The sequence below is a fragment of the Lucilia sericata genome, unplaced genomic scaffold, assembly GCF_015586225.1.
Source record: "Lucilia sericata isolate MDLA Ls3-8-SP2 unplaced genomic scaffold, ASM1558622v1 Contig000537F_arrow, whole genome shotgun sequence".
Lineage (NCBI taxonomy): Eukaryota > Metazoa > Arthropoda > Insecta > Diptera > Calliphoridae > Lucilia > Lucilia sericata.
Window position 1 is genome coordinate 187,035 of NW_023994547.1, and position 17,810 is coordinate 204,844.

The following is a 17,810-nucleotide window of genomic DNA, read 5'->3' on the forward strand; positions in this document are numbered from 1 at the left end:
ATAAATAAGATGAGAAATTTTCAAATTCCTGATTTGTTTAAAAGTTATTTTAAAAATAGTAAAATGTCATTAAACATTCAAACTGACAGGCACACTACCAACTGGCGAACCGATGTAACCACACCCAAATTGTAAAATTGTACAAAACTTATGAAATATATTTTTTTTGCAAAATCTATATATATTATTTTTAAGTTTTTTGAGTTCTGGAAAAATTTTTAATTTCACTGATAGTGAATAACATAACTTATTTTAACGTATTTTGAATATTTTGTTTTTTGTTTTTGAAGAATATTTGCTTTTAAAACTTAACACAAATAAAAAAAACTTTAGAGCACCCGTGTAAAAAAATATAAAAAAGTTTTTAAGAAAAATTTAGTCCTTAGTGTAAACTATTAAACTGATCGTATTCTAATAAACAACAAAAAGTGGTACAAATAGAAAGATCAAAGAATGATCCCTCAGTTTTCTTAACATTATAGAGAAAATGTTTAATATTAATTAAATAAATTACCTCCTGAAATTCACAATTATTTTAAAATATTTTAACAAGTAAGAGTGTTATATTCGGCTGTGCCGAATCTTATATACCCACCATCAAATCTTATGACGTAAAAGGAATGCTTCTCTGTAAACATCAGGGAGATAATGCTTAATTCAATTATGTACGTGATCTTCGAATTAACAAAATATTAATTTTTAAAAACAAAATATATATATATCAGAGGTAGTGTCAATTATGAACTGTTTGTCGTAAAATTTGGTAGAAAGACTTCGTATAACACTTATTCGTTTCGAATTTCATTGCTGATCTCGAATTTTTAATTCAGACATAAGCGTAAAAGTTATTATCTAAAGGGGAACTTATATGGGGTTGGGACAATTATATATCGATACCCATAAAATTTTGTACATAGATTTTGTTTTGTTGGTCAGTTATATCGTCATAAAATTCGGAATAAAGAATTATAATAAAAATCTTTTTATTGCGAGTACAACGATGAAGTAATCATGGAGGCTTTATATATTAGGGATAGGTTCAATTGTGTAAAAAAATTGTATAAAACTTATTTTTTGTCAATTTTCATCGCTGTACTCATATTTTTAAGGGGACCTTAATAGGGGGTAGGGTAGGTTACCGAAAAATCCGAATTAAATTCGGTAGGAAGATTACGTTTGTATAAAAGTTGTTTATTTCGAATTTCTCCGCTATACTCGTATTTTTAAGTCAGTAAAGAGCGTTAAAATCAATTTTTGAAGGTGACCATATGTGGGGGTAGGGTCAATAATGGACCGATTGCCGTAAAATTTGCTAGAGAGATTTTGGCTTATATAAAACATATTTATGTCGAGTATTAATGTCATTTGGTAGAGAAATTTTGATGCATATAAAAGTTACTTATGTTGAATTTCAACGCTGCACTCATAGGGAGACCTTATTTGGGGGTAAGGTCAGTTATGGACCAATACCCATAAAATTTGGTAGAGACATTTTGCCTTATATAAAACTTATTTATGCCGAATTTCATCGCTATACTCGTATTTTTAAGTCAGTAATGACCGTTTAAATCATTTTCTGAAGGAGACCTTATATGGGGGGTAGGCTCAATTATAGACCTATTTCTATAAAATTTAGTAGAGATTTTGGCTTATATAAAACTTACTTATGTTGAATTTCATCGCTATACTCGTATGGGGGGTGGGTCAATTTTGGACCGATTCCCATAAAATTTGGTACAGAGATTTTGACGCATATAAAACTTATTTATGCCAAATTTTATCGCTATACTCGTATGTTTAAAACAGTTGTGACTGTTAAAGCTGTTTTTCGGGGGGTCACTTGTATGGGGGATATGCGAAATTGCGGACCCATATTGCCCATTTGCCATACCAAACAAACCTTACCTATAAGAAATATTTGTGGAAAAATTTAACTCGCTTGCTCTTTCCGATCTAACCCTATCGTGTTTTCAACAGACAGACGGACGGACAGATGAACAGACGGATGGACATGGTTAGATCGGCTTAGAATTTAATAAGGACCCAAAATATATATACTTTTGTGGGTCTACGACCAATATTTCGATGTGTTACAAACGGAGTGACAAAATCAATATACCCCACTCATCTTTTTTGATGGTGGGTATAAAAAGCACTAAATGCACTGTCATAAAATTAGAAAGCACCACTGTAGTGCCTTTTTGAAGAAAGGCACCATGAGCAAAATTTTCCGCGTTTGGCACACCAAAAGGCACCGCAAATAGTGCTAAAAGCACTAAGTTGGCAACACTGCCTATTATACGTCCTTTCAATACCAAAACTTGGGAGAAGCGTATATAACTTAATCCTAACAAGAGCTACTATTAATGAAGGAAGGCAAATCGATCTACAGTTCAACAAAGTCCTAATAAATGAAGCTGAAATCTATGGTATTATTGATAACTGTCTCTCAATTAACAACTCCACAGTATGCAAAGGATCATCTCTAACTAGATTAAAGGAGGATGATTGCCTTAATCTGATCCTAAAGGGTGGAGCAGCAAATTGTAGATACAGACTTATTCGAGAAGAGATTGTTGAGGGGTTGGACGAGGATGTAATCTATGTAACAAATTTCAAGGGTCTTGTTGAATCCAACGGTACAACTAATTCTTGGATGGAACTTACCTGCTTCAACTTTCTAATGAGTCAGTGGTAATTCGGAATCACACCTATTCGAGTAGCTCTATTATGAAGACCCAAGCCTTACCGCCTGTTTTTGTAAATATTACACACGATGATCTGTTGCTGGATATCAAATACGTTCATGAAGTCAGCCTCAAAAATATAAACCGAATAGATCAATTGGGTACGAGGTTTAATAGATCAATTGGAATTAACGTCATGATCATCGGATCTATGTTAGTGTGCATTGGCTGTCTAAGGTATCAACAAACAAGAAAATTAAATCTCCCGAAGGTACCCTTTCAGTTATCAACCACAGACCATCAGATCTGCGGTTCGCAGATATTTAAGGAGGGAGGAGTTAACAACGGAGTTGGCACTGCCAACAAAATCATTTCCGCGATATAAGCTCTTTTTATACACGCGTATCCAACAAAATCATTTCTGCGATATAAGCTCTTTTCTTACACGCGTATCCGCTCTAATTACAAATTGATTTCTTGCAATAACCATCTTGCTTGATCAGCGTCGCGTATGTTGGTGCAATATGATTAATGAACCAACGCACAGTGGGGCAGAATGGAAATTTTTTGGAAATAAATCTGGCATTTCTAAACGGCTGATCCGATCGGGATAAAATTTGGCGTGAGCGTAGCCAAGGAGTATTCGAGTTTAAGTTTTGAAGATGAACCCTGCAGATGCCCCAGGGACGGCGCTGTGGCGGCTCAAAGTAGAGTACCTACGACATGTAAAATTTTTTAACTCGTGCCATTTTTTTGTTTTTCACCCAAATACAAAGATTTTATATTTTCTGAAAGCGCTCGACGAGATCTTGAAAAAACATGCTTGGACATACTACTTATCTCTTATAATATCCGAGTTATAGGCATTTAAAAATTTAGTGATACAAAATTTACCATACCTTGGTCCGCCTTTTTTTGAATACCGGGCGTAATTTTGGACCAAATGGACTCAATTTTAGAAAACAAAATTTCCAATAATATACAAAAAATTTCAGATCAATATCATTTACAGATCCAAAAATAGACGTTTTTTAATTTAAAAATTTAAAAAATTTTAGATTTTTGCCGTTTTTTTGTCTTAACTCTTTTATTAATAAAATAAAATTTTCTTTAAGAACATATAACAATTTTATAATTTTCTAAAAGGTATCTTTACGTAGAACCCTTTTACGTAAAAAACTTGTCCTATTTTTTGAAAATGTTGCCACTGCGTCCTTCCGAATATTTTTTATCAAAACTTCAACTTTGGGCGACATGTTCTAAAATCCCAAAGCTGGGATCAGAAAACTGAATGCAGTTTTGGAAACCTCAATATGTTTTCTATTTACTCCAAAAGTATTTTCCCAGCCCTGAAAGAAATGTGGACCCTATGGGCAAAAAAGTAAAAAATCCCATTTTTGGGATTTTCATTCCTATTTTTGGGAATTGCGGGATGCCCTTTGACCTTTTCAATTTTTTTTTTGCATTTTCTTATTTGAAATGAATTTTCTTATTTAACAAGCGTTGAAAATTTCATTGAGTTTTGTTCATAAATAAAGATTTTGTCATATATTACATATATGTTTAATTTCTAAAACTATGATTTATATCAAAATTTTAATAGGGTCGCAGATAGCTACAACAATTTAGTCCATATTTATCCCTTAATATCATTTTTTAGTTAGATATGGAAATTCTCGACCCTTTACAAAAAATTTCAAGCCAATATCTCAATTACATTCAAAAATATGTTCATTTAAACCTGTGTCCTTTAATTTTATCTTTTTCATATTTTAGTATTAAGTATGACAGAACATACATTTGGTGTTGAAAAAAATATTTGGACAATTTTTAAAAATTATTTAGTTAATTATTTTATTAAAGACTATAAAATTGTATATACAATAAAAAAATTATAATTTTATTATGAGCCACGCACAACAACACCTAAATCACCCCACACAAACCACCTTTCCCGCCTACCGAAACATAAAACACAATTTAATACAATATCATCAGTTAGTATAATAGCTATTTTATTTGAACTGTTTATCTTAAACATAATACAATTAATTCTTACAACCTACTTATATAGTTAATTCCTAACACTACTTATTTTCTATAAAATAATCTGTCATATCGGTATACATATCCAGAAGGTAATATAAGTCCTTTAAATCTTCCTTGTTTTGAGATGATAGAGTTTCATAACAAATCCATCTTTTTCGCATAGTTGAAAGAACGGGATCAGAAGATAGAAGTAAACTATTATAAATAAATAATAAATAAATATCTTCATTCTGTGATTGCCTGGAGCATTTTCTTGAGCTGAATAGTTGAACATGCTTAAAATCTCGATTCCTCGCTTCCTGGGATTCTTCTATTAACTCTCCAAGTGGAAGAATATTCGATTCAATTATTATTTGACCATGACACAATACTTTGTGTACTGTTGGTGTTAGTTCCCTCCATGGATACAGAGATACAAGTAATTTAGAAATTTCAGATGTATATTCCCCAAATCGATTTCCATTAATTTTATGTTTACTATTCAGTGCCATTAAAATAGTGTTAACTCTTCGAAGCAACTCCTTGTCGATTCCAGTTATTTTTGAAGTAATTTCAAAATCACGAAAAAACCTTCTCGCCGTATTACCGTCATTTGTACTACCGCAACTTGGAAGTGGTTTGTCGATGTTTAATCCCATCTGAACTTTAAATTCTTCTTGGATTCTGCTTTTTTCCGCAGCTCTCAGTTCTTTCAATTCTTCATTATTTTTTGTTGATTTAGTAAGATTCTCTAGCACACTTCTATATTTGAGGTCGTATGCTATGTGTAAAAAGTAATCCAAAAATCGTATTCTGGCATGAAGTGGTGAAATTCCGAAAGACAGGACTTCTTCATTAATACTTCTGCTTTTGTTTATATTTGAGAATTGCGACTTTTTCTCATTACACATTGAGCATCTCCAGAAGGAAGAAGTTTCTGTTATGGCATTGCTGACCTTTCCATCAATCATTGTTAAGCTTAGCTGATATGATACGTTAATAGAGAATTCCTTTATTTTTATGCAAATGGGCTCCAGTGCATTTATTTCATCTTTTAAATATTCCACTAAATCTTTTGTTGTTTACTTTGACTCCTTTACATATTCAAATTCAATGGGTCTACACAAATTTTTTGAACCCGGTGTTGTATTGATCCATATATCTTCAAATGAATTTCCAATGCTTGACGATGATGGATTAAGGGAATATGAACGAATTCGTAATGGCACTAATGATGACATAAATACACTTTTGTAGTCTGCTAATGTCCGACTTCCACAAGCTTGTTTGTATTCTGGAAGTGCTGATAAACCGTCACATCCCCACTTACACATTAAGACAACATCACAGTTATGAATTTTCCTTAGTTGGTCTTCTGAAAAGTCTGACACAATTCTTGATGCTGTGTTTTCGAGCAAAGATGATATATCAATTAGGGTGATCGACTCGATTTTTCAACCGGTTTTAAAACCGGTTTTTTCTGCTTTACCAGTGTCGGTTTTTTCTTAATGTTGATTTTTCGAATATCGAATAACCCGGTTTTTTCACTTTTTAAAACCCGGTTTCGGATACTTTTATTTGCTTTGTATTCAAAGATTATTTAAATGAAATTTTTAAGTAAATAATAATACAGCTAAATTTTAAAAATATTTGAGTCGAGGAACTAGCGTATATTTTTCTAAAGCTCCTTTGGTTAAACTTTTTTGATTTTCCTAATTAATTAAAAAAATTTATTTGTAAAATTGATAACTGTTTGATAAAATGTTATCAATCTTAAGATTATATTCCAATTACAATAATTAATTTACGGCTGAAATTTTATGGAAGTGTTGGAATGCCTATGCAAATTTCCTAAACAGGGCTTTTAAAATAAGCTAGGATTTCATAGTACCTTATGTTTAACAGAAGTGTCCCACTTTTTTCCTAATTTTTTTATATTAATGAAATAATGTAAATCAGACGACTTGATCTACAGTTATAATCTTTTAAACTGTTAAAAATCATTTCGGGCCATGTTTTATTAATCAAATTTAAACATAAACATTAAGTTTTTCAAATTAAAATATATTTTTTATTTATAATGAAAAACCGGTTAACCGGTTTTTTCTGAATTTGAAAAATATCAACCGGTTTTTTTTAAATGTCAACTATTCGAACTATTCGAAAACCGGTTTTTGGAAAATGTCGAATAATCGATCACCCTAATATCAATACAAGCTTCCACATCATTAACAGCAACAGGTGATGGTAGGATAGTTTGTTTTTTTTTCGTGGATCGCCCTGTATGATGGTAATATATTGTGTCCTTTTTCATGCAGAGCTTTCCTTAATATTTGGTACTTATTTCGACTGAGACCCAGTTCCAACATAAGCGCTATTGCTTCCTCTTCAGTAAAATTTGATTGTGATGTTGGAGTTGGTATAATTTCCACAATTCGCTTAAGTCGTTTTGGTGATGCATTAGGAAGAATAGTTGCAATATGTACGGCATCCATAGGTTGGTTTTCCTTTTTCAGCATTTCGTTAAATGTATCAGCAATTTCCTCATTTGAGATTGAAAAAAGTTTTTGTGTGACCCTCTTTTTTTGACCTTGAACATAAGTCTTCGTATGACTTGCAAGGCGCTCCTGTTGATGTGTTGTAAGTTGAGATTTCCGTAGTAGTTTCCATCCAACTACAAAATTTTAATCGAAATTTCTTTTGATTTCCATCCACAGACTTACTTTTTACATCAAAAACTTTTAAAAAGTTTTCAATTTTTGATATGCCTATTTTGTCTACTTTTCTACTATATATATATGTAGTTTTTATATAATTTGAAATGTCTTCAATTCTTTCTGGCCAACTTCTCGTACTCTTCGTACTTTAATGTAATCTTCATTGTAGATTTATTAAATATGGTATTTAAAATCTGAGAAGTTTACTTATATACTAATTCTTGTCATTTCCGATACAGGTATTCCAAAGTAAAAAATTACGAATTGTCTACCTATTAAAATTTAGGACTATATTACTATAACCTGTAATTCAGTCATTGATATTTCTTATTAGTGAATGAATCGAAATTATCATTACCTGTATATTTTTACCTACATGATCATAAACGAAACAGAACGAAATGATCTGTCGAAAAAATTTAGGTAAAAAATAGTTATAAATTTTTGAAAATTTAAGCATAATAGGACCTTTCAATTATAAGGATAAGCAAACAAATAGAAAAAAAGGTAAATATAAGATTTAAATATGTTCTGTCATACTTAATACTAAAATATGAAAAAGATGAAATTAAAGGACACAGGTTTAAATTAACATATTTTTGAATGTAATTGAGATATTGGCTTGAAATTTTTTGTAAAGGGTCGAGAATTTCCATATCTAACTAAAAAATGATATTAAGGGATAAATATGGACTAAATTATTGTAGCTATCTGCGACCCTATTAAAATTTTGATATAAATCATAGTTTTAGAAATTAAACAAATATGTAATATATGACAAAATCTTTATTTATGAACAAAACTCAATGAAATTTTCAACGCTTGTTAAATTTGTCATTTCAAATAAGAAAATACAAAAAAAAATTGAAAAGGTCAAAGGGCATACCGCAATTCCCAAAAATAGGAATGAAGATTCCAAAAATGGGATTTTTTACTTTTTTACCCATAGGGTCCACATTTCTTTCAGGGCTGGGAACATACTTCTGGAGTAAATAGAAAACATATTGAGGTTTCCAAAACTGCTTTCAGTTTTCTGATCCCAGCTTTGAGATTTTAGAACATGTCGCCCAAAGTTGAAGTTTTGATGAAAAATATTCGGAAGGACGCAGTGGCAACATTTTCAAAAAATAGGACAAGTTTTTTACGCAAAAGGGTTCTGCGTAAAGATACCTTTTAGAAAACTATAAAATTGTTATATGTTCTTAAAGAAAATTTTATTTTATTAATAAAAGAGTTAAGACAAAAAAACGGCAAAAAAACTAAAATTTTTTGAATTTTTAAATTAAAAAACGTCTATTTTTGGATCTGTAAATGATATTGATCTGAAATTTTTTGTATATTAACTAACAAGAAAAAATTGAGTCCATTTGGTATTCAAAAAAAGGCGGACCAAGGTATGGTAAATTTTGTATCACTAAATTTTTAAATGCCTATAACTCGGATATTATAAGAGATAAGTAGTATGTCCAAGCATGTTTTTTCAAGATCTCGTCGAGCGCTTTCAGAAAATATAAAAATCTTTGTATTTGGGTGAAAAACAAAAAAATGGCACGAGTTAAAAAATTTTATATGTCGTAGGTACCCTACTTTGAGCCGCCACAGCGCCGTCCCTGGGGCATCTGCAGGGTTCATCTTCAAAACTTAAACTCGAATACTCCTTGGCTACGCTCACGCCAAATTTTATCCCGATCGGATCAGCCGTTTAGAAATGCCAGATTTATTTCCAAAAAATTTCCATTCTGCCCCACTGTGCAACGTGCCAACAAGTGTAGCCGAAAATCGTCAGTCTTGGCTGAGATATCGGACGGAGCGATTATTGGTTAATTAATCATTATTTAAATTAATAAAATTAATTGCAATATTATATTTTTCCTTGTGAGTTTTATTTATCAGGCGCTCCTACTGCTTTAATATATTTTTTTTAAATCCACCACTTAAAAAACCTTAACTTAAGTTTCCTTGTTGTTATTAACGTTTTTAGTTTGTTCATTGTTCTCGAATTTGGCTGTGTTTGTATCTGTAAGAATGTAATTTATAAAATTATCACTTTCCACTTAAAAAACCTTAACTTAAGTTTCCTTGTTGTTATTAACGTTTTTAGTTTGTTCATTGTTCTCGAATTTAACTGTGTTGTATCTGTAGGAATGTAATTTATAAAATTATCACTTACTGGTTGGCATTTGGGTTTGAACACACCGGCCCAGTTTTCGTGTGTTCGGTTTGTAGTTTCCCGCACATCTAGGGCAGGTCGGGCTGGTTACATCCTCGAACCCACACCTATAGCAAACAACACTTCTTTGTGTCACCGCACACTCAATAAATGAATGGCCTGGTGCCTTACAGTTCCAACACTTGAGCGGTTTCGAAATTAGCTTTTCCTGTTGAATGGCATCTACTTATAGTGCTTGTTCATCATATTCAGAGCTGTGTATGTCCACTTCATATATTTTCCGGTTGTTTGTTAGCTTGGCAATGTTTCTTTCAGCAATCTTACATTCTTCTAGCATTTGGTCCAAATTGCCTATTTTTATGGGGAATATCAATTGTGCCAAATCATCCTTCGAAATGTTCATATTATATCATATTTAAAGTTATTCCAATCACTAACAGGGTATTTCAGGCGCATGTGCATTATGTTGTGCATTAAATTGGCAAATAAATCAAAATAATTAACCACATTTTAGTTAGCAATAAAATTATAATCATAATGCTCAGATATAAAATAAAAATTCAGTCGATACACCCAATATCAAATTATTTACCCCATTATCTTTATCGTCGCAATATTTTTCCGAAATAAAATAAACGGAGGTTTATTTAAATTTTTTTTATGTCCAATTTCATAGGTATAACAACATTTTTAAATCAGTAATGATTGTTACAGTAATTTTCTGTAGGAGATGAAGCTCCTACGGGTGCACAGTGGGGCAGAATGGAAATTTTTTGGAAATAAATCTGGCATTTCTAAACGGCTGATCCGATCGGGATAAAATTTGGCGTGAGCGTAGCCAAGGAGTATTCGAGTTTAAGTTTTGAAGATGAACCCTGCAGATGCCCCAGGGACGGCGCTGTGGCGGCTCAAAGTAGGGTACCTACGACATGTAAAATTTTTAAACTCGTGCCATTTTTTTGTTTTTCACCCAAATACAAAGATTTTTATATTTTGTGAAAGCGCTCGACGAGATCTTGAAAAAACATGCTTGGACATACTACTTATCTCTTATAATATCCGAGTTATAGGCATTTAAAAATTTTGTGATACAAAATTTACCATACCTTGGTCCGCCTTTTTTTGAATACCGGGCGTAATTTTGGACCAAATGGACTCAATTTTTTCTTGTTAGTTAGACAACAAAATTTCCAATATAATTTCAGATCAATATCGTTTACAGATCCAAAAATATACGTTTTTTAATCTAAAAATTCAAAAAATTTTAGATTTTTGGCGTTTTTTTGCCAAAAATGTGTCTTAACTCTTTTATTAATAAAATAAAATTTTTATTAAGAACATATAACAATTTTATAGTTTTCTAAAAGGTATCTTTACGCAGAACGCTTTGGCGTAAAAAACTTGTCCTATTTTTAGAAAATGTTGCCACTGCGTCCTTCCGAATATGACCTATTTTTTATCAAAACTTCAACTTTGGGCGACATGTTCTAAAATCCCAAAGCTGGGATCAGAAAACTGAAAGCAGTTTTGGAAACCTCAATATGTTTTCTATTTACTCCAAAAGTATTTTCCCAGCCCTGAAAGAAATGTGGACCCTATGGGCAAAAAAGTAAAAAATCCCATTTTTGGGATTTTCATTCCTATTTTTGGGAATTGCGGGATGCCCTTTGACCTTTTCAATTTTTTTTTGCATATTCTTATTTGAAATGACAAATTTAACAAGCGTTGAAAATTTCATTGAGTTTTGTTCATAAATAAAGATTTTGTCATATATTACATATTTGTTTAATTTCTAAAACTATGATTTATATCAAAATTTTAATAGGATCGCAGATAGCTACAACAATTTAGTCCATATTTATCCCTTAATATCATTTTTTAGTTAGATATGGAAATTCTCGACCCTTTACAAACAATTTCAAGCCAATATCTCAATTACATTCAAAAATATGTTCATTTAAACCTGTGTCCTTTAATTTCATCTTTTTCATATTTTAGTATTAAGTATGACAGAACATACATTTGGTGTTGAATAAAATATTTGGACAATTTTTAAAAATTATTTAGTTAATTATTTTATTATAATATTGTATATAAAATAAAAAAAATTATAATTTTATTATGAGCCACGCACAACAACACCTAAATCACCCCACACAAATTACCTTTCCCGCCCACCGAAATATAAAACACAATTTAATACAATATCATCAGTTAGTATAATAGCTTTTTTTATTTGAACTGTTTATCTTAAACATAATACAATTAATTCTTACAACCTACTTATATAGTTAATTCCTAACACTACTTATTTTCTATAAAATAATCTGTCATATCGGTATACATATCCAGAAGGTAATATAAGTCCTTTAAATCTGCCTTGTTTTGAGATGATAGAGTTTCATAACAAATCCATCTTTTTCGCATAGTTGAAAGAACAGGATCAGAAGATAGAAGTAAACTATTCAAAATATCTTCATTCTGTGATTGCCTGGAGCATTTTCTTGAACTGAATAGTTGAACATGCTTAAAATCTCGATTCCTCGCTTCCTGGGCTTCTTCTGTTAACTCTCCAAGTGGAAGAATATTCGATTCAATTATTATTTGACCATGACACAATACTTTGTGTACTGTTGGTGTTAGTTCCCTCCATGGATACAGAGATACAAGTAATTTAGAAATTTCAGATGTGTATTCCCCAAATCGATTTTCATTTATTTTATGTTTACTATTCAGTGCCATTAAAATAGTTTTAACTCTTCGAAGCAACTCCTTGTCGATTCCAGTTATTTTTGAAGTAATTTCAAAATCACGAAAAAACCTTCTCGACGTATTACCGTCATTTGTACTACCGCAACTTGAAAGTGGTTTGTCGATGTTTAATCCCATCTGAACTTTAAATTCTTCATGGATTCTGCTTTTTTCCGCAGCTCTCAGTTCTTTCAATTCTTCATTATTTTTTGTTGATTTAGTAGGATAGTTTGTTTTTTTTTTCCTGGATCGCCTTGTATGATGGTAATATATTGTGTCCTTTTTCATGCAGAGCTTTTCTTAATATTTGGTACTTATTTCGACTGAGACCCAGTTCCAACATAAGCGCTATTGCTTCCTCTTCAGTAAAATTTGATTGTGATGTTGGAGTTGGTATACTTTCCACAATTCGCTTAAGTCGTTTTGGTGATGCATTAGGAAGAATAGTTGCAATATGTACAGCATCCATAGGTTGGTTTTCCTTTTTCAGCATTTCGTTAAATGTATCAGCAATTTCCTCATTTGAGATTGAAAAAAGTTTTTGTGTGACCCTCTTTTTTTTTACCTTGAACATAAGTCTTCGTATGACTTGCAAGGCGCTCCTATTGATGTGTTGTAAGTTGAGATTTCCGTAGTAGTTTCCATCCAACTACAAAATTTTAATCGAAATTTCTTTTGATTTCCATCCGCAGACTTACTTTTTACATCAAAAAGTTTTAAAAAGTTTTCAATTTTTGATATGCCTGTTTTGTCTACTTTTCTACTATATGTAGTTTTTATATAATTTGAAATGTCTTCAATTCTTTCTGGCCCTTTTGAAGATATACTCCATAAAACGGAACACAACTCTTCATACTTTAATGTAATCTTCATTGTAGATTTATTAAATATGGTACTTAAAATCTGAGAAGTTTACTTATATACCAATTCTTGTCAATTCCGATACAGGTATTCCAAAGTAAAAAATTACGAATTGTCTACCTATTAACATTTAGGACTATATTACTATAACCTGTAATTCAGTCATTGATATTTCTTATTAGTGAATGAATCGAAATTATCATTACCTGTATATTTTTACCTACATGATCATAAACGAAAAAATTTAGGTAAAAAATAGTTATAAATTTTTGAAAATTTAAGCATAATAGGACCTTTCAATTATAAGGATAAGCAAACAAATAGAAAATAGGTAAATATAAGATTTAAATATGTTCTGTCATACTTAATACTAAAATATGAAAAAGATGAAATTAAAGGACACAGGTTTAAATGAACATATTTTTGAATGTAATTGAGATATTGGCTTGAAATTGTTTGTAAAGGGTCGAGAATTTCCATATCTAACTAAAAAATGATATTAAGGGATAAATATGGACTAAATTGTTGTAGCTATCTGCGATCCTATTAAAATTTTGATATAAATCATAGTTTTAGAAATTAAACAAATATGTAATATATGACAAAATCTTTATTTATGAACAAAACTCAATGAAATTTTCAACGCTTGTTAAATTTGTCATTTCAAATAAGAATATGCAAAAAAAATTGAAAAGGTCAAAGGGCATCCCGCAATTCCCAAAAATAGGAATGAAAATCCCAAAAATGGGATTTTTTACTTTTTTGCCCATAGGGTCCACATTTCTTTCAGGGCTGGGAAAATACTTTTGGAGTAAATAGAAAACATATTGAGGTTTCCAAAACTGCTTTCAGTTTTCTGATCCCAGCTTTGGGATTTTAGAACATGTCGCCCAAAGTTGAAGTTTTGATAAAAAATAGGTCATATTCGGAAGGACGCAGTGGCAACATTTTCTAAAAATAGGACAAGTTTTTTACGCCAAAGCGTTCTGCGTAAAGATACCTTTTAGAAAACTATAAAATTGTTATATGTTCTTAATAAAAATTTTATTTTATTAATAAAAGAGTTAAGACACATTTTTGGCAAAAAAACGCCAAAAATCTAAAATTTTTTGAATTTTTAGATTAAAAAACGTATATTTTTGGATCTGTAAACGATATTGATCTGAAATTATATTGGAAATTTTGTTGTCTAACTAACAAGAAAAAATTGAGTCCATTTGGTCCAAAATTACGCCCGGTATTCAAAAAAAGGCGGACCAAGGTATGGTAAATTTTGTATCACTAAATTTTTAAATGCCTATAACTCGGATATTATAAGAGATAAGTAGTATGTCCAAGCATGTTTTTTCAAGATCTCGTCGAGCGCTTTCACAAAATATAAAAATCTTTGTATTTGGGTGAAAAACAAAAAAATGGCACGAGTTTAAAAATTTTACATGTCGTAGGTACCCTACTTTGAGCCGCCACAGCGCCGTCCCTGGGGCATCTGCAGGGTTCATCTTCAAAACTTAAACTCGAATACTCCTTGGCTACGCTCACGCCAAATTTTATCCCGATCGGATCAGCCGTTTAGAAATGCCAGATTTATTTCCAAAAAATTTCCATTCTGCCCCACTGTGGGGTGTAGTGTCAACTATAAAAAGATCTTTATAAAATTTGGTAAAAAGATTTTGGTTCCTACATAATTTGTTTATATTTTATGGGTTTATTATATCTCCATCCTCATAAAATTTGGTACGTAGTTTTTGGATTCCATAAAAGTTCAAGACTGTTATGAGCGTTAAACTTACATTTTGAAGGGGAACGTCTACATGCAGAAAGGCCAATTATGGACCGATTCATATAAAAACTTAGCAAAAAGATTTCGGTTAATATAAAATGAGTTTTTGTCGAATTTCATTGCTGTACTTGTTTTTCTGGGGGATATACATTTTTAAAGAAAGATACATATAAACAGGTATTTGTATGTAAACCGTCAATCTGCTGTTTCGATAAAATATAACCAGACATTGAGAAAATGGGGGTATGTCTGTTAAAGTTGTTTTTCGGAGAGCACTTGTATGGGGTGTAGCATATAACGTATAAAAAGTTTAAAATGTTTTGAAAGCATAATCAGGCGAGTCGCATGCAATTATCCAGCCTTATTGCTCGTCGGAGGGGAGGTTCGTTGCCTGTCGCTTCGTAAGAATTTCGCTACTCAAAGATTTTAAAATTTGCATGCTAAATGTTCAATAAAAGGAACAGAAAAGCCAAAATATTAAAGGAAAACCATCTAAAAGATCAATATAATTTGAATCTATGTTGTTTTTGATCCAATCATCTGCCCACCCAACCATGATTACTAACATTTTAACCAAAACAAACTATTTAGTAATCCCATTTCCTGACAGCAAATTTAACCAAAAAGTTTTCAAATCAAAACAGTTAAATATTTAAAATTTAGCCAAAAATCATTTTGATTTATTTAAATAAAATTTCAATATAAAAATCTAAACATTATTTTAATTTCTTTAAGAAACAATTTAATTTTCACTCTAAATACTCTAAAAATAATTTTGAAATAACAAAAGAAAATCTTTACAAAAACAAAATTATCAAATCAAAAACTCTTAAACTTAACATAAATTTGCTTTATAAACTGACTATGTGGTCAATAACCCTATACAGAATGAACAAAAAGTATTATGACAAGGAAATTTGGAACCATATTAAAATTTAACAAAAAAACATTGATAAATTGGAAAATTTTAAATTATTAAATGTTTTCTACCGTATTTATTTTATCTAGCATTATCTTTTTGTAAATTTTAATCATTTAATTAATTTAATTGTAAAAATAAAAAAATTATAATATGGTCACCCCAAATAACAAAAAGGTAATTAAAATATATAGCAAATCAAACTTTTACAGAGAACAATAAATAAACAATATAAAAACAAAATTTAAAAGAGACTTACATTGATGTAATCTTATTGTAGCTCCCACGACGAAAGATCTTTCGTAATGTACAGCAGCATATATGTATGTATGTGATGTGGAATGTATTTAAGAGAGAGTTACTAAAATGTTGTTTTATAGGTTCTCTGTAGCACAATATTTCTTTCTGTTAAATTTAACTTTTTAATTTAATTATAATATTTTTTTTTGATTTAATAATACTACTTATAATTCATTTGCATTAACTTAAAGCCCAAACGATATTTGTATATTATTTTACACTCATAACACTACTAAAAATAACAATTATTTTTTACAGCATTGCCAAATCAAATTTTTACTTGCATGCGGAGAGAATTTACAAAAATAAGAATGTTAACAAACATGTATGTATGTATATATGTACTTAAGGGCTGTTGTTTTCAATTGTTAATGCAATTGCATTATAAGCAAGCAAACTTGTTTATTTAAAATTAAGGAATTCTTAAAAAAAACACTGGACAACAGAAATATACTTAATTTACACTTAACACATAATTTGCTAGATTTAAATTTAATTTTTTTTCGTTTTAGGCAAACATTTAAGTTTTTCTTTGCAAATTCAAAGGATAATTTTTCTTTTTTCTTGTTTAACTCTTGTTTTTTTTTTTGTAGTTTCAGTGAATTTTTTTTTTTCAAAAACAATTTTTTTTTTTACATTTAAATATACATATATTATTTAAGTTTTACTTTCTTTTTATTCTATTTTTTCTCGTAAGTTGAGTTTTATTTTCGATTTTTCTGACTGTGTTCATATTTTTGTTTGCCAGTGTAAAATTATATTGGTTTGTTTTGCGAATATTTTGTTTTTTTTTTCGTTAATACACTCTTATTTATAACATTTCAATATTTTTCTTTTTTTTTATTTTTAATTTATATATATTTTACCCACTTTTCAGCAATATTTATGTTTTAAATGGTTTTTTTTTTTGTTTTTTTTTTTTAAATATTGTTTAATTTTTTTTTTGAATTTCACTGCACATCTACGATCACCAAAAGCCTAAATTAACTGAAGCTATAGTCTCTCCAATGAAATGTACACAGCCTTTTTTTTTAGACAGAAGAAATGTACAAGCTGACAAACAAATAAATCTGTAATTAGGTGCCAATCTAAATAACAACAAAAATATATGTTTTTGTTACAATAATATGAAGAGAGATTATTTTTAATACCAAAATTACCATTAAAATTGACACCAAATATAAAAAGAAACCCACCAGATATTCGAAACCCAATAGACATAGGTGATTTTGATCTATAATTCAAATATTAAATAGTTTTGCTCAAATCAATATGGAAATCTTATTTCACTGAGAAAACCTTACCCTTTTATTTTGATTTTCATCTAAATAGAAAATAATTTCAATTAGGAGCAGCTTTGACCATGCAAAAATATTTGATTTTGTTTCCTCTCACAAAAAGAAAACTAACAGAAAACGTATAAAAGAAAAAAATTTAATTAGGCTTATTATTCTGCAAAAGGAATAAAAGCTCAAAAATTGAAATCAGCTTCACTTGAAATACTTACAATTTTTTTCTTATAATTTTTTTTTTAAATAAACTTTAATAAAAACTTTGAACTTTATATGAACTAAGTTTTGAAAAATTTGAAAGAACA

The 17,810-nt window shown here is 30.1% G+C and overlaps 1 long non-coding RNA gene across 1 annotated transcript; it reads right to left on the reverse strand.

Annotated features, from left to right (window-relative positions):
* Positions 1–17,124: 17,124 nt before the first annotated feature.
* On the reverse strand, positions 17,125–17,596 carry LOC119605942. The gene is made up of 2 exons (XR_005231618.1): positions 17,374–17,596; positions 17,125–17,301 (listed from the first exon to the last, which is right to left on the reverse strand). It is a non-coding gene; the product is annotated as an uncharacterized LOC119605942 (long non-coding RNA).
* Between the last annotated feature and the right edge of the window lie 214 nt (positions 17,597–17,810).